This window comes from Castor canadensis, chromosome 15 (assembly GCF_047511655.1).
Source record: "Castor canadensis chromosome 15, mCasCan1.hap1v2, whole genome shotgun sequence".
Lineage (NCBI taxonomy): Eukaryota > Metazoa > Chordata > Mammalia > Rodentia > Castoridae > Castor > Castor canadensis.
In genome coordinates this window covers 16222452-16248667 of record NC_133400.1, presented here as the reverse complement: position 1 = coordinate 16248667, position 26216 = coordinate 16222452, and positions in this window count along the sequence as shown.

Here is a 26216-nt window from a genome sequence, read left to right as displayed (position 1 = left end):
CATATTTTATAAAACTTTACAAGACATCTTTCTAAATTTTAGTTAAAATGGTGTGTTTAAACTTTCCTTTGTAAAAGAAAAGGAAATATATGGTGGGTTCCAAATTATACACATTTTTCCATTCCTGACAGGAGGAAGCTTCTATTTTGACTGCATTGATGAGCCCTGAGTTCTCTACTTGTGATTTTGTACATTGATGATTGGAAGATGATTTTAAAGATGAGCTTCTGGCTTGATACCTTTCAAACCTTGTGAGATCATAATTGAAGTCATGACCCTGCTCTTCCTGTCCTGCAGCTGGATGAGTAGGCACAGGGCCTATTCCCAGCTGTTCCTCCAGGAAGGAAAACAATATTTTGACTGTATATGGAAGGAATGGCAAAACCCATCACTATATCCATTACCCCAAATCAATGCATTCCTTTTACCAAATGTTAAAAAATGCCTGCAGTCACTGTAGTGCCACCTGACACAAGAATTAGGACTGAGTAGTCAAAGTGGAAAGAGTTAGTATCATATAGTAAAAAATATCTTGGCTTTGAAAAAAATTCTTTTTTGGTGGTACTGGGGTTTGAACTCTGGGCTTCACACTTGCTGGGAAGGCACTCTGTCACTTGAACCATGCTTCCAGCCCTTTTTGCTCTGCTTATTTTGGAGATAGGGTCTTGTGTTTTGCCCAGGCTGGCCTGGTCTGTGATCCTATTTTAAGCTATCTGCTATTGCTAGGATGAGAGTTGTGCATCACCATACCCCAATTTTTTTCTGTTGAGATGGGGTCTTGTGGAATTTTTTGGCCTGGGCTGGCCTGCAACCATGATGCTTCAGATCTCAGCCTTGCATGTAGCTTGGGATGGCAGGCATGCACCACCACACCCAAATATTGGTTGGGATGGGGTGTCATGAGCTATTTGCATGGGTTAGCCTCTGTTAGGAAAAATGCCGCTCACAAAGAAAGCTCACGAGCAAATCTCAAATCCAAGGGCAGAGTTAATGGCAGGCACGAGCCATCTGGCTGACCTGGGAAAGGTGGCGCAGGAAGCAAGTGAGTCTGGGCCAGGCATGACTTTTATAGAGGAGGAAGGGTAAGAGGTTGGTGCATACACAGCAGTCCCTGATGAGGGTGGAGCTTGTCTTGGAGCACGGGAAGTTTTGCTAAAGGGCAGTGCTGTTACTGGAATGGCTCCATTTTCCAAGAGGTGAGGCCTGAGGATAAAATGGATGCTGATTTATAAAATGGTGGCATTATTGTTCTATCATTCCCCCATTTTTTTCTTTAATAACGATGAAGGTAGGGGCTGAGGATCAGGAATTGGGGTGAAGCATTGGTCTCTTTAGCTGATTCCTGCTGGCAGGCGGCATTGTATGGGGCAGGATCCTCAGGCTCCTGTGGCATCTTGGATGCAGCCTTTACAGCAGTTTTTCTGGGCAGTTTTGAAGAGGTTGATATCCCTGGAGGTACAACTGGTTAAATTTTTGATTAGCAATAGCAGACATGCGGTCTAAAAGAAATCTTTGTATTGTTCTTATGATATAGGGAGGAAGCTTAAGAATATGAGAGCAAGAAACATAGGCATCAGGATGGGCATCAGCCAGGAGAACCACATGAAATGTTCCCTAGAGGGTTCCAAGAGTCCTCCAACTCCCTTCTCCATTTTTCTAATTGATCCTGAAGTTGTCTAATTTTATTTTTTGCTACTCTCAACTGGTTAACTTAGAAGCAGCACTCTTCTTGTAAAAAAAAAAAAAAAGCAGCACCCTTCTTTGCAGTAAGCAGGTCAAGGTCTCATCAGTTTTGGAATACAGCTGAGGCTAGGGAGTCAAGTTGTTTTTGTAAGGTTAGGATAGACTCAGCCACAATTTGAAGATCCCTTACCAATTGATTAGAGAGTTTTGTGTAGTAGTGGATAGAGGTTCCTATTCCTGCAGCCCCTGTTCCCATGGCAGCTGTTATTCCCAGGTTAGCTAACAAGGGAATAGCCTGAATTGCCCTTTTAGATCAAAGGCGTGCGGTGAGGGGGATGGGGAGGTCCTGATCTTCTGTAATAATATCCATGTCAGGCACCAAAAATACCAGTGCAAATACCCTTCCAGGCTTGGGGTAAGTAGGGGGTATACACTATGACCGCATAGAAAGAGAGTCCCAGGAATGGGGGGGCGGGGCAGCAGATATTGTTTCTGGTTTTGTTGGCCGCCCTAGTGGTGTGACATTTTTTGTCTACCAGGGAGCCCACCTCAACTATCCCTGAGGAACTCTGCAGGCAAAGAGGGGCTGGCTGGGAGAGGGGAACTGGGGAAAGAATGGAGGCGGTGGGCCTTTTGGTGAAGGATCAGTTTAAGATAAGGGGTGTGGAAACATTTATGGGGCTGGTGATGATCTGAGAAGGGCCAGTCCACTGACACATCCAACAACCATGGGCTAGAGTAGGATTGGTGTGGTTGAGTAGTTGATGAGTGGTATTTATGACCTGGAGGAGAAAGGTTTCAGAAAGGGACAGCATGTGTAAAGGAATTTTAAGAGGCTTTCTGGTGGGACAGAATAAGTCATTTAGTGTTTGAGGTATCTGGGTGTGGAGGACCTTCCGGAGGCCTCATCCTGGACTCTGCCTCCGTCAGATATACCAAGCTGTGAGAGGTAAGTCCTGCATACCTGTTGCCCCCTCCTCCCATGGCAGTGGTAGACGGTATAGTCGCCTTTGCTGATTCTAGTCCAATATTTTTGATTAAGATGTTGGCATAAAGTGGCGGTGCTATAGCACGCCTTTTGCATGATGGTATATGCTGTAAATGGCTGTATGGGTGGGGGAGGGGGGCCCGCTTGCAAAGGTCCAAGTCATAAGAAAGAAGAGAGCACAAGGCGTAAGGCACACAGGGCGAGGTATCCAAAACAGAGAGCTGTGCAATGGGGCCATCTCCGCTCAGGGGGAGAAGTTGCCCACAGGCCAGTATTTAGGCGAGAAGGGATGAGGACAAGAATTACCCACAGAAAGGGATGGAGTGAAAGTATAGGTGGCGCAGTTTACAATAAGGCGAAGAGAATGTTGGAAAATGAATAGATTTCTTCAGGAGTAAAGTCTGAGAGAGTACCTTGGAGGTGAAGGTCGGCTATGAAGCAGGGGTAAAGAAGGTATGAGAAAGGAGGGAGGCTGATTGTGTTGGGAGGTGGGAAGAGTAAAATCTCAGAGTAGAGTGTATATAGGAAAGAGTAAAAGTGTGGGCAGGCACTGACAGGAAAGAATGCGGGGGGGAGTATAAAGAGTGAGTAGGCGAGATGCCAGGTCCCCAGGCATAGGGATCCTGCTTATGCCCTGGGAGTCTCCGTGAGTGTGTCTCCATCTTCTAGGATCTTGGGGAGGCAGGAGATCTTTATTTTTGTTGGTCCTGTAAGAAGAGATTGGTAGGTCTTTTGTCGGGCTTCCAGTTTTAGATTTTGAACATGTACCCAAGAGGGAAATCCTGCTAGCTTAGCAGCTGTGGGGGTGGTGAGGATGACCTTAAATGGGCCTCCCCACTTTTCTTGTAGGTGGCCAGGTGTGGCCATACTTTTTAGATAAACCAGATCTCCCATTTGGAGGGAGGGAGTTATTTGGGTAGTGTTAGAGGGCTGTGGCAATTGATTGTGAGCATGAGACCAAAGGATAGAGTGAAGGAAAATGAGGGGAGGATTGAGGAGAGTGGGGGAAATATTAGGGGGTTCTGGCTGAACTGTGATAGGGAGGAGCAGATGGCCATAGAGAAGCTTGAAGGGGCTGAGCATGAGTGGTCTTTTTGGGAGGGCCTGGAGTTGGAGAAGGACAAGGTGTAGGAGCTTTGTCCAATTTAGGTGGAGCTCGAGGGAGAGTTTGGTGAGAGTATTCTTTAGTGCGCAATTGGCACGCTCAACTTTACCTGAAGATTGGGGGTGATTGGGAATGTGAAATCTCCAGTGAATATTTAAGGCTTGTGCCAATTTTTGAGAAATAGAGGAAATAAACTCAGGCCCATTGTCTGACTGGATGGAGGCCAGGAGACCAAACCATGGGATGATGTCTGTGACCAAAATTGTTGTTACTGTGGAGGCCTTTTTACTGGTCGTAAGGAAGGCCTCCACCCATCCTGTGAAGGTGTCTACCAATACCAGGAGGTACTTGGTCCTCTTTACTGGAGGCATATGTGTGACGTCCACCTGCCAATCCATGGCACGGAGGCATCCCCTGGCTTGGTGGGTAGGAAAGGGAGGGGGTCTGATACTGGAATTGGGGTTTGTTTGCTGGCAAATTGAGCAGGATTGGGTAATTGGTTTAAGGTATTGTATGTCTCCTGGAGATAGGGAAAGGGATTGTCAGAGAAAGGTGTAAAGAGCATGAAGATTAGGATGAAAAAGCATATATAAATAGGAGAGAAGAGTTTTAACTTCAGAAGGAGGAAGAGAGAGTTTAGTGGGGGGAGGAAGCTGGGCTAAGGGGGTACATGGTCAATTGGGGTGCAGTTTGGAGGGCTGCTCGCTTGGCCTCTGTATCTGCTTGGTTATTTCCTCTGGTAATTATGGAAGATTCAGTTTGGTGGGCTTTGCAATGAATAATGCCTACCCAAGAAGGAAGGCATGAAGGCTTTAAGACCTGGGCTGTTAAGGCAGCATTGATAATGGGAGTTCCTCTTGTAGTTAGGAATCCCCTTTCCTTCCAGATAGCATAGTGGGACAATAAAGTGTGAAATGCATATTTAGAGTCAGTGTAAATGTTGACAGTTTTGTCTTTTGCCAGGGTTAGAGCTCTGGCGAGGGCAGTCAATTCTGCCCTTTGGGAAGTAGTACCCAAAGGGAGAGGGTGTGCCTCAATGATGGCAGAATCAGACATGATAGAGTATCCAGCCCTTTGCTGTCCATTGTGAATGAAGGAGCTGCCATCAATGAACCAAGTGTAGTCAGCTTGAGAAAGGGTGCCCTCCTGAATGTGGTCTGGGCAGGGGAGGAGCTCCTCAAGGGTCTCAGGGCAGGAGTGAACTAGGGGTGTTGAAGAGAGAGGAAGAAGAGTGGCTGGGTTAAGTGGGAGACACAAGATGAAAGTTAGAGTGGGATCCTCAACCACTCTATAGAATAGGATATGGGAGGGGGGCATAGAGTAAAGTCCCTTATACATGAGGAGTTCTGAGAGGCTATGGGAGGAGTAAACAATAAGGGAGGACCCAAAGGTAAGCTTTTTGCTTTCCTGGATCAAGAGAGAGGCGGCTGCCAGGGCCTTAAAGCATGAGGCCCATCCCCTGGTTGTAGGGTCTAACTGTTTGGAGAGGTATGCTACTGGAGTGAAGGAGGGTCCTATGTTGTGTTCCAGAACTCCTAGGGTAAACTCTTGCCTCTCAGAAACGTAAAGGAAAAAGGGGTGGGTGAGGTCTGGCAGGCAAAGTGCCGGGGCTTGTAACAGGGCTTGTAAGAGGGTTTTGAAATGACCTGACACAGGCTGAGAGAGGTCTAGGGGCTCTTGGATGGGACCCCTGGATGCCTCATATAGAGACTTGGCCATTAGACTGAAGTTGGGCACCAAGGCTCTGAGATAGCCAGCCAGGCTGAGGAAGGAGAGAATTTCAGCTTTGGTGGTGGGGGCAGGGAGAGAGGCTAACAAAGCCTTATGACCTATGGTGATAGCCTTATGAGTAGGGGCAATAGATAGGCCCAGGTAAGCCACCTGGGTGAGAGACAGTTGAGCCTTGCTAGGGGACACCTGGTATCCCTTTTTTCCCAGAAAATTAAGCAGGAGGGCAGTGTGTTGTTGGCTATCCTTGAGTGAGGGGCTGCAGAGCAGGAGATCATCTACATACAGGAGTTTACTCGGGAGAGATGGAGGGTAAGGAGGTCCCTAGCCAGAGCTTGGCCAAAGAGGTGGGCACTGTCCTGGAACCCCTGAGGAAGAACAGTCCAGGTCAATTGATGGGAAGTATGAGGATCTGGATCAGTCCAGGTGAAGGCAAAGAGGTTTTGGGACCATGGGTGGGCAGGGATAGTGAAGAAAGCATCTTTTAGGTCCAGGACTGTGAAATGGGTGGTGGTACCAGGGATGAGAGACAGGAGAATGTAAGGGTTGGGCACCACTAGGTGTATAGGAGTCACTGCTGCGTTGACTAAGTGGAGGTCCTGTACCAACCAGTAAGACCCATTGGGCTTCTTTATAGGCAGAATAGGAGTGTTATAGGGGGAGTGGGTTGGGCGAACAGGCCCTTAGTGAGAAGCTCTGAGATGAAAGGCTTTAACCCCTGTAAGTGGATTAGAGAAATATGATATTGAGGTTGGTTTGGGAAAACAGAGGGATCCTTGAGAGTAATAACAATTGGCTCATGCTGTGTGGCAACTGCAGGGTTTTGGAGGTCCCACACAATGGGGTCCACCAGTGTAGCAGGTAAGGGCAAGGGGTCAGGAGGGGCTTCTGGAAGCAGGGCACCCATAATGGCAAGGAGGGGCCATGAGGATGGAGACAAGGGGTTAATGGGTTGTGGCTTAAGAGGGGGTGGGTGTAAGTTGAGAGTGGCCTGGAATTTTGACAAAATGTCCCTTCCCAAGAGTGGGGTGGGGCAATTAGGGAGGACTAGGAAGGAGTGAGTAAAAAGTGTATCTCCTGGTATGCAGGTTAAAGGAAAAGTCATTAAAGGCTGAGTAGGAGTTCTCTCCACCCCGATTATGGAGGTTAAAGAAGGCTCGGTAGGTCCCTAGAACTCTGGCAAGGCAGAAAAAGTGGCACCAGTGTCTATGATGAGAGAGATAAGCCTACCTTCCATGAAGGCAGTTACCCTGGGCTCCCATGGAGTTATGGTTGTCGGGCCTGGGAGTCCTGGGCTCTGTTAGTCATCAGCTGCAGTTGCCAGTCCTAGAAGATCAGTTAGGGAGGAGGGATGGTTGGAGGGCTTAGACCCTCCGCCTTGAGGGGTGGAGGAGCAGTCCATCGCCCAGTGGCCTTCCTGTTTGCACTTAGGACATGGCCCTGGCAGGCGGTGTGGTTTAGGACAAGCATGTGCCCAGTGTCCCTCAAGGCCACACCAAAAACATGGGCTGGGAGATGTTCGGGATTTTTTCCTGGCCTTGGCAGGTTGGAGGCTTTTGTCGGAGGGCTTGTGTCAACATCTGGAATTTAGTCCTATCTCTCCTCTCCTTATCAGCCCTTTGCTGTTCTTCTCAGTAATTATAGACCTTGAAAGCCACATTTAAGATTTCAGCCTGTCTGAGGACCATTTTCCAGCTTTTTAAGTTTTCTTCTTATATCTGGGGCTGACTGGGAGATAAAGTGGGTCATAAGAATGATTGTCCTGTCCTGAGTTTCAGGGTCAACTTTTGTATGGCGTTGTAGCGCCTCTGTGAGCTGGGACAAGAAACTAGCTGGATTTTCCTCTTTTTCTTGTTCAATTTCTCTGAGTTTATCAAAATTAACAACCTTTTGGGCTGCCTTTTTAAATCCTGCCACTAAACAGGTAACCATCTGATCCCTAAGCATTCTATCATTGGTTTGGTAATTCCAATGAGGCTCCTCAGTAGGGACCACTGTGGCCCCTATAGGATGGGTGGGGGTGGTGCGATGGAACTCATCTGCATGTGCCCCAGCTGTGTCCCAAACCCTGTGTCTCTCCTCTGGAAGGAAGGTGGAGGAAAGAATGAGATAGATGTCATGCCAAGTAAGGTCATAGGATTGAGCCAAGTATTGAAATTCCTTAACATAAGAATCAGGGTTAGTGATGAAAGAGCCAAGGTGCTTTTCTATCTGAGAAAGGTCAGCAAGGAAAAAGGGGACATGGACCCTCACAATGCCTTCTGCTCCAGCCACTTCCTGGAGAGGGTAGATGGAAACTAGCTGACTGGGGGGGGGGGTCCATGAGAGCAAGTGTGTGGGGGGGCTCATGGGATCCTGTGGTTCTGGGTGGGCAGAAGTACGGGTGGAAGGAGGGGTGGAAGGAGGGGCAGGGCAAGGGCAGAAGGAGGGGTGGGGAAAGGACGGAAGGAGGGGTGGGGGCCGACAGTTGAACAATGGAAGTTCGTCTCTGATAAGGTGGAGGCTCATTAGCAGGGTTGAAAGAAGGGAAAGTTTCAGAGTGAGGAGGGGGTTTGGAAGAGGATTCAGCTGGTTTTGACACTGGTTTAGAAGCTAACAGAACCTGCACAGGGGAACAGGAAGTACAGAGGGAGGGTTTGATGCAGAGATAAGAAAAGGATTGGACGTAGGGAAGTTCCTTCATTTTACCAGTGCGCTCACAGAAGTTGTATAAATCCCTTAAAATATTGGGATCAAAAGTGCCATTAAATGACCATTTGGAGGTATTGTCTAATGGATATTGGGGCCAGGCCTGAGTACAGAGAAAAATGAGCTTTTGGGGTTTAAGATCAGGTGTGAGGCATAGGGGCTCAAGACTGGCCAGCAGACATCCCAATGGGGAGTCTGAGGGAATTTGGGATGGTTCAACTCCCATGATGAGGCCTGACCTGAGGAGAGATATGGCAGGCATCCCCAAAATATCAGGTCCTCAGGAGAGAGAGCGAGAGAGAGAGAGAGAGAGAGGGAGAGGGAGAGGGAGAGATGTGGAGCACCCAGAGGGAACGTCTTCACCACGGGGGTCCACAGTCCCTAGTGGGGAACCCAGTTCTCAGGGACAAGAGTAAGCCGAGACCTAGCACTAGGATTTTGAGGAAATGAGAGAGAGATCACAGGTCTGCGTGTGAGGAGGACTCACTGAGAGAGGACCTTGAGGGCAGATTGGCCTGTGGTGGATGGTGGTTGGAGGCGCAGTGGGGCAGAGGAATTTCCCTGTGAGCTAATGAGGGAGCAGCACTTTCTAGGATCGGGAGTTCTGGCAAAGCAGCTCTGGTCCCAGAGGAAGGGAATGGGAATAGAGAGACAGAGCGGGTTCGGGTGGGGGAGGCTGGGAGAGCAAGGTCAGTGCCAGGAGTGCACCTGATCCAAGTCACAGCACCAAATGTTAGGAAAAATGCTGCTCACAAAGAATGCTCACAAGAAAATCTCATATCGAAGGGCAGGGGTTAATGACAGGAATGAGCCATCTGGCTGACCTGGGAAAGATGGCACAGGAAGAGAGTGAGTCCGGGCCAGGCATGACTTTTATAGAAGAGGGAGGGTAAGAGGTTGGTGCATGTGCAGGGGTCCTTAATGAGGGTGGAGCTTGGGTAGAGCTTGTCTTGGAGTGCAGGAAGTTTTGCTAAAGGGTGGGGCTGTTATTGGGAATGGCTCCATTTTCCAAGAAGTGAGCCCTGAGGATAAAATGGCCGCTGATTTATAAAATTGTGGCATTATTGTGCCTCAAACTGTGATCCTCCTGATCTCAGCCTCCCAAGTAACTAGGATTACTGGTGTGAGCCACTGACACCCACTGGCTTGAGATTTTTTTATGGAAACATATTGCCAAGACCACCCATCTCCAGGCTCTGGGATGAGGAGATGTAAGTGTGGGACCCTGAAGTTCAAACTTCGTTAGCTTCACAGTAAAGATGACTCAGCTGTAAAGAAAAACCACACGTTGCTTTACTGAGATCTCTTGGACATCATCACAGCTCTCCATCTAGGAACTTTGCATGTGTTATCTAAATTACTTTTTAGATCAGAACATTTTCTTACAGACTTTGTTATTTCCTCTAGGAGTTCCCCTAGTCATGTGTTTGTTGTGAAGTATTGTCTCTTTGAACATGTCATTTTCCTGTTATTGTAACCTGAGATAAATCATCTTATAAAGATGAAAAGATTACCCTGGCTCATATTTTGGGGGCCTCAGACTGGCCCATTTCCTTTGAGCATGCAATGGCACAGTTGATAGTGGTGGAACAAGTGTGTTCACCTCTGGAAGTACAGAAAAAGGGCAGGGTCCTACAATCCCATTTGAAAGCACGTTCCCAGTGACCTCCCCCCTCCCCCCAGGCCCTGCTTTGTGAAGGTTTCTACCAACCTCTAATAGCACAAAGTTGAAGACTAAGCTTTTAGCCCATGGGTCTTTGAGGACATTCCAGATCCAAACTTTATTCTAATCTTTTAATGCAATTTTAACTTAAGTATGAAGCCAAGTGTTTTCATGTCCTTTGTGCTTGGACTTAAGAATGATTCATTTGTTGATTGGGTTTGATTGAGTCTCCCTGAAAGGTCTTCCAACCCGTATTCTAATCACTTAGTATTATTTTTGCTGATATTCATTTTTGATTTATACATGAAGTATCAACAAGTCACAACTATACAAATGGCTTTATCCATTGTGTATACAGTTGTAGCAATGATCCCTAATCAAAGATTGGCCACATAATCACAAACAAATGGTGTTTGCTCTTACACCATATGCTTGCTCAGGGGCAAAATGAGGGAGTCAGAACAGGATTGCGTTTCATTCATACTTATAAACCAGCAGTGACGAAGAGAGATGGTGCTACCTGGGGACTCAGCCACAACCTCTACAGAGCCCTTGGCATTTTTGCCTGTAACAGTATGAACCAAATTCACCAGTTTTAACACTAAGCTGGGTGGTAGCTGGGCATTATTTCCTAGTAAAGGATTCTTTTTTTTAAATGTGAAGTTACTCTTTACACAGATAATTTACTGATATTTATTCACCTGGGGAAGTAATATCTAAAGATCTTTTAACAGGTAAAATTCATAACTAAGGAAAGCAGCCATGTTTGAGAATTGTGATCTTTTTTTCAAGGTTACCTGGACAATTAAAAACCAAAATTTCTTATTTTCTAGGAAATTAAATATAGTTCAGATATGAGAAGCCAAGTGAGCAAACAGTGTATTTTCCCCTTGTATTACTCTAATTTCTTCCTTTAGGTCAAGGTTAAACAGGTCTAGAATAACAGACATCTGTGTTTGTAAAGCAATAAAGTGTAATGAGTATTGTGACTTTTCCTAATTTACCTCAGCTGGATATGCAAATGAAACAATTAAACTTATAACCCATAACTCTATGGGGAACTGACGGGTGACCGAAGTGCAGAGTATTTACTGTAGCTAATGGGAAAGTTGTTAGGTGATAGGAATGTAATATGTTCTATTTGCAGATGTGCTAAAGAGCTAGTTAGCAGTGCAAATGAGGATTTGGTTATTTAGGAATAACCTTCAAATTGGCAAGATTAGTCCCAACAGAGTGATTTAAATTTTGAAAAATCAACCATTTGTTTTATGGTGTTTGAATTTGCTAACTACAGCTTGTTAGGGGTATTTAGAGATTGAGATTTATAAGCGGAAAGTTAGTCATCCCACACGCAGATGAGGATTCAATGCAGTGTACTGCTTCTTTATTTTTAGGTAATACTTTTCATCAAGGAACTCTAAGTACTTCACAGTGATCAATTAGTTAATCCATAGCAGTCTTGTTAGGAAGGCAAGGGTCAAGCTATAAAAATTACAGACAGAGGCATTGGCTGAAATCCTACCACTGAAGACATTCATTCACACTAAATCTTAGGCATTTGATCTCAGCCAATATTGAGACAAAACAGTGATTTTTCTCAATGGCCAGATATTTTTTAAGGGAGGGGTGGGGTGGAACCTAGGGCGAGCTCTGTACCACTGAGCTATACCTCAGCCTCCTGCAGCCAGTTTTAAGTCTTCACATTCCCTAGCCTTCGGAATCACCTTCTTGCTGTATACTCAAATGGTCACCCAGTCACAGGGGTAAGTGAAAGAGGTGAACACACCATGTCAAGGAAGCAGACAGGACTTCCTGTTCTGACTGTTTAAAAGAGGACTGTGTGTAAACCATTCATGACACATGCCCACTTAAGATGTGAAAAGTCCTTGGGTTAATTTTGTCCTCCTGCCTCATATTGCCACATGGGTGGCTTTACTGGGCAACCCCCACCTTGCAACCTCCATCTTGATGTGACATGTGTAATGGTAGGAAGCCAGCAGGCCAATGAGATCACTGATACAAAACCATTTTTGATCTACAAATGGCAGTTTCCCACAACCCATCCTGATAAGTTCTTCCTCACCATGAGCCAAATCTTACCTCCTGGCCTAGTGTGACACAGGAATTTTCTAAAAGCTGGGCAGGAGAATAGACTTCAGTGCCACCTTTGGTATGTTACTCCAATAGATCACATTTCCTCTTTTTTACCCTACATAAGCATTAAATATAAGAAAAGCAACTTAACCAACATTGATTCAAAATTATGTCTTTAAAAACAACCTCTAAAGACTAACTAGCATTGATTATTGCTCTTTTGACTTTAGTTCTGTCTCTGCTGTATTGGTTCATAAGCACTGTTACACTGTATTGGGAAGGAAACAAGTTAGAGGCATAAGATTCCACTATTAAACCCTTACCTGAATTTCCCTAACTAAGTCCTATTTCCACCTCAATCTCTATATTTCTTAAATCTCTATTTCCTCAAAGCTCTAAGATGCCATCATAAATAAAAAAGGCTCAATAAATACAATATAGAAAAAATGTCCATGTGCTAGTACAAATGGGGATCTGCTGAAACCTTTAAGTTATGATTGCCAATTGAATAATTCAGAATCAACAGTGGATGCTACAACTATTGAGTAGAAGTTTGATAGTAACAGGATTTTTTTTCCCTTTCTGCCTCTACTAGGGATTGAACTCAAGGGCTTCTGCTTCTAGCAAGTGCTCTTCCATTTGAACAATGCCCCTAGTCCTTTTGTTTTTAGTTTGATTTTCAAAGGGTCTTACACTTCTGCCTGACTGGCCTCAGACCAAGCTCTTCCTATTACCACCTTCCAAGTAACTGGGATTACAGGTATGTGACACCATACTCAGCTCCTGGAACAGGATGTTTACCTAGTCCCCAAAACTCTCTTAACAAATTATGAAGATAGAGTAACTTTAGGTTGAAAAACCTGGCAAACACCACCTTAACCAAGTGATCAGAGTTAATATTACCAAGAACGGACAAGTGGATATACTCTTAATGTGCTATTCTAAGGCACATCACATCAGCAGTACTCCTGCCTGAAATGTATAACCGGAGGCTAATGTTGCTGTCACATCAGAAAAACCCAGATTAAGACACATTTTGAAAAATAATTATCCTGTTATCTTAAAAAAATGTGTACATCATGAAAAACAAATGGGGACCAAAGATGCATAGCAACCAAGTGTTGTGTGTCATGTGTGAAGTCAGACTACCCTCCATCCTGAACAGGAAAGTATGTGGACAGTTGGGGAACTATGGATATGGACTGCTCAGTAGGCAGTGATATTGTATCATTTACGACTGCACTGTGGTTATGTAAAGGACTCCTTTCATTCTAAAGTATTAAAGAGGTAAAGGGGAAAGATGTCTATGATTTATTCCCAAATGGTTCAGAAACATAAGTTATATTCATCTTCCAACTTGAAATTACAAAGTTTTAAAATATTCTGCATTAAAAACTATAGATTTCTTCTTTTGATTCTACATAGGTCCACGTAATCATTGAAACAGTGCCTTAGCTGCTGTAAGGAAACACAGCAGCACATAAAAGATGGGACCAAATGTTACCCAGCCCTGGGCACATTTTTGATATGGTGCTTTTTTGATTCATATTAAAGATCATATTTTGTCATTTGGGAAATCAAGATGAATCTTACAATTGATGGTATATACCATAGTTAGGTAGCATTTTTGGTGCTACATAAAATAATGCTTAGATTAGTCCCAGAGTTGATAAAATATGGTAGTCATCGTTCCTGAGTTAATTTTAAAAGAGAACAGTAAGTTAGCAGATTTTATATCTTTCATGAAAAATGTTTTGAGGGTATCTTAGCTCCTGTGTGCCATGTGAAGTTTTTCAAAGTTATGTATTATGGACCAAGAAGTATATGTGTAATACAGAAACACCTTATCCCAGTCTTCTGGCAATTTCCAGCCTTATAACAAGGCACCCTATCTATTCTCCATGATGAAATGGGGTAGGAAAGAGAGGGATGAAGGACAGAGATAATCAGATGAGGTAGGAATTATCAGCTAGCTACTGTGGCCTCTAGTCTTCAGTTGAAGGTTTGTGTCTTTTCCCAGTGAGTTCTGACATCTTGTGACTTACTGAAGAAAACCCTGGAAGAGTCTACACATTTTCATGCTTGGGTTTCTCCTACAAATCCAGGTTCAGTAGCTGAGACTCAATATGTTACCTAGAGCAGTGATTCTCAAAATGAGGCCCCCAGACCACCAGTGGCAGTTCAGCATTACTTGGGAACTTGTTAGATATGCAAATTCTTGGAACCCACTGCAGGTCTACTGAGGCAGGAACTCCTGGGCTGAGATCCAGTCACCCCTATTTTCATAAGCCCTCCTGGGGATTTGACACTTTCACTGACCAGGAGGGAGAGTTGCAGCACAGAGGACACAGGTTGTACAGAGCTTGTGTTTGATGGAAAAGAAAGCGTGATGATGATGTGATGGCTTATTTCTAAGAAGCTGCGACTCTGGATGCTTCTGCTTCATTGGGAGCCCAGGACTCATGCTTTCTCTTCAAGGAGGACTAATTGCAGGTACTTCACTCAGGTGAGGACTGTGGCAGGTGTTTCAGGGGACTCGACCTTGTGCGTTATTCCAGTGTGCACTGGGATTTTGAAGTAGATCTTCCACATTTGGCCGCTTGGATCTCAATAGTCACTTTTGGTTTTTCTTTTTCCTTCTTACAGTGTGGGAACAGTGTGCACTATATAAGGTTAATAGAATTGATCTGTGGGTGGCTTTTAGTTTTTTTCAAAGAGAAGTTTTACATACTTAAGTGAGTTTGTGGCAAGCACTACTGACAGAGTTTAGCCTGAGTCCCTTGGTTGTTTCTGCTGTCACATAGTGTTTATTACTGATTGTAGTTCTGAGTTGGTTTCAGTTAGTTTGGTCTTTGTTATGGGTCTCATTTTTCTATGTTTGGAGAATTTCTATTGGATGCAGACATTGTGAATTTTACTTTGTTGAGCACTTAGTATATTTGCATTCCTATAAGTACTTGAGAAGTTTGCTTGGGACATAGTTAAATGGTATGAAAATTGTTCTATAATTTTGGTTTCTTGCTTTGAAGCTGTGTTAGGCAGGCCTAGTATTGGGGCCTCATTATTCCACACTGCTGAGGCAAGACCAATCTGAGTTTCATAGTTCAGCTGGCTGGAGTAAACACTGTTCTTGGCCCCATCTGTTCTTTCAGGTGATTCTTTCTCCAGCTTTGGGTAATTTCCTAACATAGAGCTCTGGTCAGTTGTCTGCTGAAAGGGGATCTTCTAGGGATCTCTGGGATTTGCTCTTCTGTAACACCGCAGTCTACACTGGGGACTCTAGTGCTAGTTTCAAACTCTCAGCTCTCTCTCTCTCCAACTTAGGGACTCCCTGGGCTTTGTCCAGGCTCTCCTCTTACTGTGCTGTGGCCTGGAAACTGTCTCCAGGTACTAAGTTGGGGTAGTCATTGTGCTTACCTTGCTTGTTACCCATTTCTCCAGAATCATTGTCCTTTGTTGTCTCATTGTCCAATGTCTTTTTTTTTTTTGGGGGGGGACTGGGATTTGAACTCAGGGCTTAGGGCTTGCCAGGCAGATACTCTACTTGAGCCATGCCTCTACCCCTTCTTGCTTTTAGTTATTTTTTGAATAGGGTCTCACTCTTATGCCTGGACTGGCATGACTACAATCCTCCTGTTTATGCTTCCTGCATGACTGGGATGACAGGTACATATCATCACACCCAGCTTTTTATTGGTTGAGATGGGGTCCTGCTGTTTGTCCTGGCTGGCCTCAAACTGTGGTCCTCCCAATCTCTGTCTCCCAACTGGCTAGGATTACAGGTGGGAACTACTGTGCCCAGCTGATTTCCAATGTCTTGGCCCCTATCCCATTTACAGTTGTTTTTGGTGGGAGGATAAACACAGCCACTGTGACTCTGATTTGGCTGGAAGTAAAAACTCTTCTTGTAGAGTCACAGCAGATGAAACAATACATAATTTTAAAAGATAATATCTTCATTTAAAAACGTCAAGAATGCTGGTTAAAGCTTAGGAGATTATAAGGTAGTTAAAACACTGAATTAGTAAGCAAATAAGAGTGTATGTGCATTCCTGAATGAAAGGCTAAAAGAGAGAAGTCTCTCATGTGCTAATGGGGTATTTCACATGCACACATGCATAAAACTCATTGTTCTGGTTAAACATTACAAAAGCAAGGATATTGGACTGTATATTCATTCTCCCAGAACCATTTGTGGAGAGATAACCATTTCTGGGCTCCCTCTTAAGCCTCTCCTATTTTCTTCAGGTGATAGTTGGATATATAAGTCTTCAAGGTTCTAAAACCAAAGTCAGTGCAAAATGAGAACCACAAAACTTTGATGACTCTTTTTCTTTGACTGTACCATCATTCTTCATAATCTCCAGATAGTACAAGTTTGTTTGGGTAAAGAGACCACTTTCCAAAATAGTAGTGAGACAATGCTTCAATGTGAATCGAGGCCATGAAACAGACTAGAAAAGCCAGGGAAGGGCTTTGTGTAACACTAGAGACAGGTAGAGAGTGAGAGAGAGTAAATAAGAAAAGGATGCAAATGTTTAGACAGGCTGAACTCTTAAATAATAAGAATGTTCAGTGTCTCCTTATAACTGAATTTCACTCTTCCTCTGTTTTTTAATTGGGAATTATGTTATTTATAAGTGAAAATAAACACAGATCAAAACACACTGTTAAGTCGGGAAAACAGCTTGTTTTTTTATTGAAAAATGCCTGGTGAGTTGATGGGGTGTTTATGTATTTCTACTTTGAGCTTTTTCATATCTAAAATACAGCTACCCACTGAATGTGTATTATGGTAAATCGTCACTAAAACTTGCCTGGCGGCAGTTTCTTAAATACAGACATAGTGGTTGGAGAGAGTTAATTTGCTTCTTTAACGACTTGACTTGAATACTAATTCAGGATGTAAATGTCACAGTTTGCAAGCTTCAAGAGTTACAGTGATTATTTCACCAGTGCAATATTTGAGTAATCATAGCAGTTTTTTCATTATGGGAGAGAAAGACGATCACTCAGCCCTAAGTACCACTAGCTACACTGCTAGCCTCAGACATGTTCCAAATGCATTGTATTCATTGTAATAAACGCGTTGTTTATAATTAGATGTTACTTATTAACTCGCATCGTTTTTTGGTTTGGAGCTGATATTTGAATCTGTGCATTTGCAGCAATATATGCAAACTGAATGATGACTCATTTTCTTAAAATAAGTCACAAAAATGGCACTTGGGAAAAATGATTTTAAATTGTATCCATCTTCAGACAAATACTATTTTGTGGTGATTCTTACGTGAATGAAAGTTTGTCTTGATTATATTATAAAATACATTAAATTAAATCATTCCCATGGCCTAATTATTTTGAAAGTTCATTAGAGCAAGATTTAAAATAGGCATTTATCTAAAACAGTGTTTCTGTCCAGATGAACAGTATCAGTATTATGTGGGATAGTTGTTAGAAGTGCAGATTCATAATGGGATCCTGTAACAATGACAAAACAACAACAACAACAACAAGGCTGTAGTTCAGGTAAGGGTGGTTGCCGAGCAGTGCAAGGCCCTTCATTCCATCCCTAGCAGAGGTGCATGTATGAGGGAGGGGATGCAAAGTTTCCATGCCCACCTCAGACCCACCCAATAGAAACTCACTTGGGGATGTTTTTACAAGGCCAGCAAGGTTCTGATGCACTGTGAAACTGGATCACCTCCAATCTGATCTGAGAGCTTGAGTCTCTGCTTCATACAGACTCCAGGAAAGCTGCCTCTTGCAGAATTTTCCCTGGTGTTCATTTGTATCTCTGAAGCCCCTGTCATGTTAGTTGAGGCTAATTAGGATTTGAATCTATTTAAAATGAATAAGGGCAACCTTCTCAGTTTTTTTCAATTTAATGTCCAAATGATCATTTCATTGCTTTTGGATGAAAGTCACGAATTTGTCTTCAGATTTCCAAAGTGTAACTAACTTATCTTAACTAGGACAGTTGCATCTAATTGGATCATCAGTGTACTCAGTTCCATCAAATCTTGATGGATAAACTCACCAGAACTAATCTGAATGCAGAGATTGACTTTCTCATTTCTTTTTCTCTACCCACAAAAGCTGGGGAAGAACTCAAGGCTGATAGCTACTGCTTTCACCCATACCATTTCCAGCTGGGATTTATTGTGATGAAGCATGCTGGTATTTGCCTTAGCATCTTTTAATAATTGTTCTAAGACAGAGGAAAGGTACTAAGCTCTTAATGTCTAGGAGAACTTAAGGTGAGAGTGGACTTTTTCAAGCCGGCAAAAGAAAAGAAAAAGTATTACCTTCTTGTTTGCTGGGGGGAAAAGACCTTTGAAAGGTGAGTTTGAGAATTTTGCCGCCCTCGTAGGACAGAACTCTCTTAAAATTAAACACCACATCATGTTAAAGGATTGATAGTATTATGAAAATTTATGGCTGTGTACTGTGATAGAAAATCATTGCTCCATGAGAAATTTCTCCTGTGAGTTTCAACGAGGGCTATTGGCGCTCTTTGAAACTTGGTGATGAGTATTGGGTATTAATATTATGAAATTTAATTTGACATTTAGGCAGTTGTGGTTCTTTAATTTATTCTTATTTGGATAGCCTTGTGAGATTCATGCTCTGATAAGCAATGAAAGCTAGCAGTGGCTAAGTCTTAGCACAAACTTAAGATATAGCCAGGATTCTTTCTTGCACTTGGAGGTGCCTAGTATGTACAGGTAGCTTCTGAAAAATGGTTTAATTTGGTAATCCTGGGTTTTCTAGTTTGAGCATTCCAGGGCAGCTTGTTATGACAAGCAATAAGATTGGAAAAGCAAATTGCTGAGAGATACATAAGGAAAATGTTTGGATAATTTTTTTCCATTTGACTTGGTATGCAATCATTACTGGATGCCTTGTAATTGTTTTTGTAATTAAATGCTAATAAGCCACTAGTTACAACTTGTAGTAGGATTCCCGACATATAATGAATACACAAGAGGCCTGGATAGCCCTATAGACGTAGGGTTATAAATTTATTCAACTGCATGTAGCTCTTCCTTCTCCAGTCTCACCCCTCCAAGGCAACTACTTCCAACTTCTTTAGCTATTTCATTGAAGAGTTTTCTCCTAAGTCATTCATATACATGGCTATTGTTTGTCTTCCTTCCTTATGGTTGTTACCCTGGGCTTTATAGTAGGAAGATGAGTAATTTTTAGTCCTTTTGTATTACTTGCTACCTGTCACATACCTTCTCACTTCTCTTTATTTATTCTCCAAATAAGCTTGTGCCAAATTTTGGTGACGTGAATATTTAATGTTTACATTGCTTTGGTTATGTATGCATTGTTTTCATCTGGGCCACATAATGTCTGACAGTTTGCTTTCTTGAATGAGGCCACATTTCTGTTTTCTTAGAGATAATAACTATCCTTTTGGTTGTTTAATTTCTGGGGTGTGTGTCACTAAATCCTTCCTCCAAGTGTCTTTCAGAGCTACAAAGCCCCCTCAGTATGGGTGGGCATATTAGGTGGTCTAGCTGCTCGAGTTTATTGATGATGCTGGGCACTTAGGGGGAGACGGCCCTCCTGGTTTCTTTGGCCTCCCTCCTGCTCCAACCCTAGCCAGTTTTGGTCAGCAGGCCAGTCTGGAAGCCCAAAGACATCCTTTCACCATCTTCTTAGGCATTTCCTTCAACTTGGGACCATGGTACAGGGTCTGGAGGTGAGCAGAGAATGTGGACCTTTGGAAGAGTCCATGTTGAGATGTGTTTGCAAGTGGCAGAGTGGCAGAGGAAGGGAGGAAAGATGGGATGAAGAAATTTCTCTTGGGCTCTGGAGGTGTTCACCTTCTTTCCTACTGCTTCTTGAAGCATCTATGCTGGTCACTGCTTCCTCTCTCCCTGTATCCCTTGCTACATCCTTTTCATCCTACCCTTTCTCCTTCCTTCCTTCCTTCCTTGTACTTTGAGACATAGTCCACAAAATATATAATTTACTCATTTAAAGTGCAGTGGTTTTACTTTATTCACAGATATGTGCAACTATCATCACAAGTCAATATGAAAACATCTTCATCAACTCAAAATGGAGCCCTGTGCCCTTCAGCAGTCACCTCTCTGCCATGCCCTTTTCCTACCTGCAATTTCCAGTGATGAGAAGCTACCGGTCTACTTTTCTATATCTGTAGATTTCTCTACTCTGGATATTCCATATAAATGGAATTTTATGTGGTCTTTTATGGCTAACTTTTTTTTTTTTCAGTACTGGGGCTTGAATTCAGGGCCTACACTTTGAGTCACTCCAGCCTTTTTTGTGTTAGGTATTTTCAAGATAGGGTCTTGCAAACTATTTGCCCAGGTTGGCTTGAACCGTGATCCTCCTGATCTCTGCCTCCTAAGTAACTAGGATTACAGCTGTGAGCCACCAGTACCTGGCTGGCTGGCTTCTTTTGTTCAAGATAATGTTTTAAGGTTCGTGCATGTTATAGCATGCCTTTTCATGGCTGAATAGTATTCCATTGTATAGATGTACTGGATTTTATTTGTCTATCCATCCATCACTTGATGGACATTTGAGTTGTTTCCACATTTTGATTATTTTAAATAATGCTGCTATGAACATTGTTGTACAAGTTATTTTGCACAAGTTATGTTTTCATTTCTCTGGGGTATATGACTAGGAATGGAATTGCTGAATCATACAATAATTTTGTGTTTCACCTTTTGAAGAACTGCCAGACTATTTTCTGTAAAGCATCTACCATTTTATATTCCTATGAGAAGTATGGGGATTCTGACTCCTCCACATCCTCACCAACACTTGTTATTGTCTGGCCTTTTGATTTTAGCCATCCTAGGGGGTATGAAGTGTTCTCATTGGGTTACCCTGTGTTCTACACCTTGCATCTCCCTCATCTTGGTTTCCTTTCTTCCTACAGTGATAGGAGGCAATTTATCTTAGGTCTTGTGTGTCATAAATACTTTTATTTAATTGGTGGGGGGTGGTCTGGGGGATTTTTAAAACATAATTTGGTATTCTTTTTCTTAAAGAGACTGTAAGAAATTCTGTAAGTGTCAGGCTCAAAACCTGGATCCAGGTCGGGAAAGAGGTACCCTATATTCTGTGCTAACATGGGTAGAGTCTGCAGTTGGAATCCCTGAGCTTAAATTTTGATGCATCTCCTACTTGTAACTTCTCTGGGCTCAGTTTCCTTTTTATAAAATGGGTTGTTGAGAGGGTTAAATGAGAATGTGTGAAAAGCTCTTCATATAGTTTGTGACACATAGTAAGGACTCATAGACATCAGAATTAGCAGTGGTGTGAAGTATTCATAAAGGTGCTCACAGGTTGACGTAGTAGCTCTGTGTCTGACTCCATTTTTCCATATGTTTCTCTCAGGTTTTTAAAATGTCATTTCTGTGAAATGGGCTTTCAGGAACAGACTTCAGACTTGGTGAAGGATTGAACCTTTTTTTGCATCCACCATACTGTCTTGTCATCTTTCCTTCCATGTTTGTGGCTTCACTAGGCAGGTACCATGGATAGCCAGCTGCATTCTGAGTATCTGACATGGTTCCTCCTGGCATGCCAGTCTGTGATCAGTGCGTGTCCACCTGGAGTTAAGAGGAGTTCCATGGAAGCTCCAGAACTCAGCGTGCTTTTAGGGAGATCCCCACAGGGCTTCTCTCAACACTCACCACTTTGTGAGCCTCCCCATCGGAGCTGGTCAGGATCACTCTGATCTGCCTTTATCCCTGTTTATGATGGTCGTAAAGTCAAAGCTGCTGAAAGCATTTAAGTTCACGACCCTGCCCTGAACCCACAGGAGAGCTCAGCCAAGACTCTAAGTCTCCCTGTGCCTTATGGTAAAAGTTGTCATTATTTCCCATTTGGAGAAACGGCATCTAAGACAGAGGGATGTAAAGTGACATGACTGTCAAGTCAATTTGGAGATGCCGATAGGAACATGAGGAGAAAGAATGTTCTGGAACTTTTGTCCGGGCTGTGACGATGCATGAACACGTGGAGCTCGTGCACCTGACGCCCTGCCCCACATATCCTTGTCTTACAGCTGAATCCATTGTGGCTGCCATGGCTGCTTCATGTGCGTGGTGACAGCGTCCAGAGTTTTGTGTTTCTGCCTTTCCACCTGGGACTTTCTCTAGCTCTGTGTGGGACCCATAAGCTGAGGACTAAAACTTCTGAGAGACAAGGGTCAGTGGAGGTGTTTTCCCATCTCTTGGAGGGACATTTGTGATGCAAGTAGCAGCTCAAAGGGTCCCCAGTGGGATTGAGCCCCCGTCACCTGGCAATAGCTCCTTGGTAATATGACGTTTTGAGCTCTTCTGTCTACCTTGTCTCGTTTTTCCAGTCCCATCAATTGTACTGCTTGAAGACACCCCAATATAAACCCTCTGTGCTCAAGTCTATGGTTGCTTAGAGCTGGCTTTCAGGGGAACCCAAACTAGGATAGTGCCTACCTAGCTCTTTTCCAAAGAGAATTTGAGGCACAAGAAATTACTCCTTCATAAGAGGGCATGCTGAACATTAGTGGTGTTCACAGCAGAAAAAATAGAACAGCTGCTACTGTAGGCCTGGGACCCCCATATTTCATGAAATTTGGAAATCTCTAGAGAAATCCTGGGCTGTCAGACATGTCCCTTGGTTGTCTGGATCCTCTCCAAGCTCTATTTATTCATTACTCTGGGAATCCTGCCTGTGAAAACACAAGCTAAAGAGATAATGCAAAGGAACAGAGTGGAGAAATCGTTCCTGTTGGGCTTGACTGCTGTTAAGTGTGGAGTAATACGCCAACCACCTCGGGAGAAATCTGTCCTTATATTATGGTTTGAACTTGGTAGGTACTTAATATATTTTGGCTCAATTTTGCTCCAGAATCTTACATTCTAATTAAGGAGGCAAGACATATGCTATATGGTTAAGTAATTCTTGAAGGTGTTATTTAATTAAGAACAATAATTAACAGAGCAAGTAATAAATGCTTACAGTCATTCTGCTGGAGTCTGAAGCCTGAAGTGAGTAGAGCAAAATTATAAAAGTGGTTAAAAATGATCCTGTCCCTTTTTTTGATTTTTATGGATGTTGAAGCCAAGAACATTCTATGCAGGCTCCTTTTGCTTTGTTGAACATTTTTAGATGGTTCATTCTAGCTAGAGACAATATTTCATGCTGTACTTTCTGCATAAACTTCAGTCCAAGGGTAGGGTTTTGCCTCTGTCCTAGTTATTAGTGCCTAGACCTCTATTTCAGTGTTTTATTTATTTATTGGTGGTACTGGGGTTTGAATTCAAGACCTCATGCTTGCTAGGTAGGCACTCTACTGCTTGAGCCACTGCACCACACTTTTTTTGCACTGGGTGTTTTTGAGATAGGGTCTTGTGAACTATTTGCCTAGACTGGCTTTGAACCTCCATCTTCCTAATCTCTGCCAGGTGTGAGCCACTGATGCCCACCCAGCCCTTTTATTATTTTTTTTTAAAGCTATTTCTTGTATTTGACTTGAGGGGGTCAGGGTACTCAGAGAGCAGGTTATTAGTGTTTTCACATTTTTGTTTTCTTACGGACTCATCCATAATAATGATAACAATAAATAAAATAAAGAGGCATTCCTCCTTTTAAGCCCTCATTCCAATAGTACAGCAAGCCTGAGCATCCTGAAGTGCCCAGGCATGTCAAGGGCAAGGTGGGGAAGGAATTAGGGGGCTACTTCTGGAATTTGGATGGCTAATAACTTTCTTGGAGGTAAATATAATAGGATGACTTATTCCATGTCTGTATCAAATCACATTCTCCACTGGCTATTGTTAGTAAAAAGTTCAATTTCAGTTTTTATACAGTTTCTCCTAGATTGTTTCAGAAGCCAGGGCCTTTTGCTTTCTGGGACAAGTGAGAAAAAGCTCAGTTCTGTTATAGGTGCTGGTGTCGCTGCACTGGTATCATTCATAGGAGCTCTGTTTCCTGGTGGTAGCCTAGCCAAGCTTGTCCATGGCTCCCAAGGTGATAGCATTGGGATTTTTCACATAGTCACTTGGGTCTGAACTGTGTTACCTTCAAGGTACTAGCACCTACCTGTGGAACTTTCTCACCTGGCGTAAAATAAGGCTGGATGACAAAGAATTTCAAGCTGGCTTTTCTGGAGTGAAGGCAGGGGAGGGGAAGAATGTCTTTTTCTTTACTTTTTGCTTTTAGTTTTTGCTAATGAGTTGATGGGGGAAAAGTTAGGACACCCAAGTGATTTTGCCACATCACCAAAATGAGAGCCTCATTTTAAAAATGAGAGAATTGCGATGGGGCAAGATTAGAGAAAAACCTTGATGATCAGATCACAGAAAGCTTTGATTGCCTCAGTAAGATGTTGAGACCTTTTTTTCTTTTTCCTCTAAAAAGAATGTTGCATTTTAAATGGGATTGGTGTAGTGAAATCAGTATTTCAGGTGGTGTTCAGAATAAATTGGAGGAGTGATGGTGTAGAGTTGTTAGATAAAAATGGTTGTAGTAAGCCTTGAAGTGAGGTGTCTGGTTAGAGGCAGTATGGTTAAAAAGAAATGAAGGGAGGGATGGATGGATGGAAGTAAATGTACTGTCTACTCTGGCAAAGGCACAGGGTAAATAAGTCCCCAAAGATCCTGCTGTCATGGGCTCACCTAGAAAGGAAGACAAATGACAAATAAGCAAAACCCAAATATGAAGACAAATTTCAGATGATGTTACATGCTCCAAAAAAAATAGAAGGAGGTCATGCATAGAGGATGACTGGGAGAGGATTTCTGCTTTATATCAAATGATCATAAGAGGTCTTTGGACTACTTTGTCCCTTCGCCATCCCATCACACATGAACTCCTATGCGTTAATGATGCCCATTAATATCTTCCACTGAAGATCAGTGTGTGTAGTGAGAATGCATTCACTTGTAATGTCTTATTTATCTTTTAACACTAACATCTAGCACTATTCTTGGCACATGGTAGGTACCCAGTGAAAGTTTGTTCAGTGAATAAACAAATGGATAATTCAGCTTACCAAGACAGAAGGGCAGTGGGTAAAAGGATGGAGCTTTGGGCAATCCCAATAGTTGGAGATGGATCAGAAATAAAGGGGTTGGGGTCACTTATCTTTCATTCCTGCCCCATTAGCACATGAGTATGTCTGCCTCACTTTCTTTGCCTTTTACTGTGTTACTTAGCATGGTAGCCACTATGCCCATGTTTACTAGTGAGCACCTTAACCATGACTAGACCTAATTGAGATATGCTGTATCAAATATACTCGGAATCACAAAGTTTTGCACACAGATCTAAAGTATATGGTGAAGACTTTCTAACAGTGATTATGTAGTAAAAGGATGTTTTAGATATATTAGATTAAGTAGAACATGAAAGCTTATTTCACTAGTTTTCATGTTTTAAATGTGGCTGCTAGAAAATTGAAAATGAGTATGTGTTTCCCGTTGTGTTCTTGTTACCCCTTGCTGGTCTTGGTCCAACAGAAGCTGATCATTTCTGAAAGAGCTGGTATGAAGAAGGAGAGCTGTCCATTTATTTCCTTCTTAAAGATATAAAAATCTTTGCACATAAAAATAAATGGGTGCCAGATGTAGGAGGTATAACTTACCGTTTAGAGCCAGGACGTGACCAATACAAAACACATTTGGGAATTATTGTTTTAATTTCTAATTTCTAAGTAAACTCTTTCACTTTTATTGGAAGATAACTTTCAGTTTGGGGAAAACCCTTTGTAAAATCTGTACTCAAACATTTTTCTCATTCCATTTCTCTTTTCTTCCTGGTCATATTTCTACTGGACAATAATCGTGGAACTTCAAGATTTTATATATATATATATTTTAATGATATATATATGTGTGTGTGTATATATATATATATATATATTTTTTTTTTTTAATGATGGAGTCCAGTCTCCACAGACAGCAGATGGTGGCCTATAGCCAGTCTTGTCCTGGCCTCACATAGGTAGTAGCAATACGAAGATCATTAAAGAAGAAAAGCAGATGTTACCTGGATGCTCTGCTTTTATCTCCTAATAACATTTTAAGGTAGAGGTCACTGCCTGAATGATAAAATTCTTTCCCAGATCCCGAATTACAAACGTGCCATGTTGCTTGGAGCTATGGCATTGTGATGGCGTTATTGGATTAAGTGTCCTGGGGTGTGGTTAAAGAGCAGTGGGATTATCACTTTTCCTTTGTAAACCCCTGTAAAGACAAAATAAACGGTTAGCAAAACATAGCAATTCA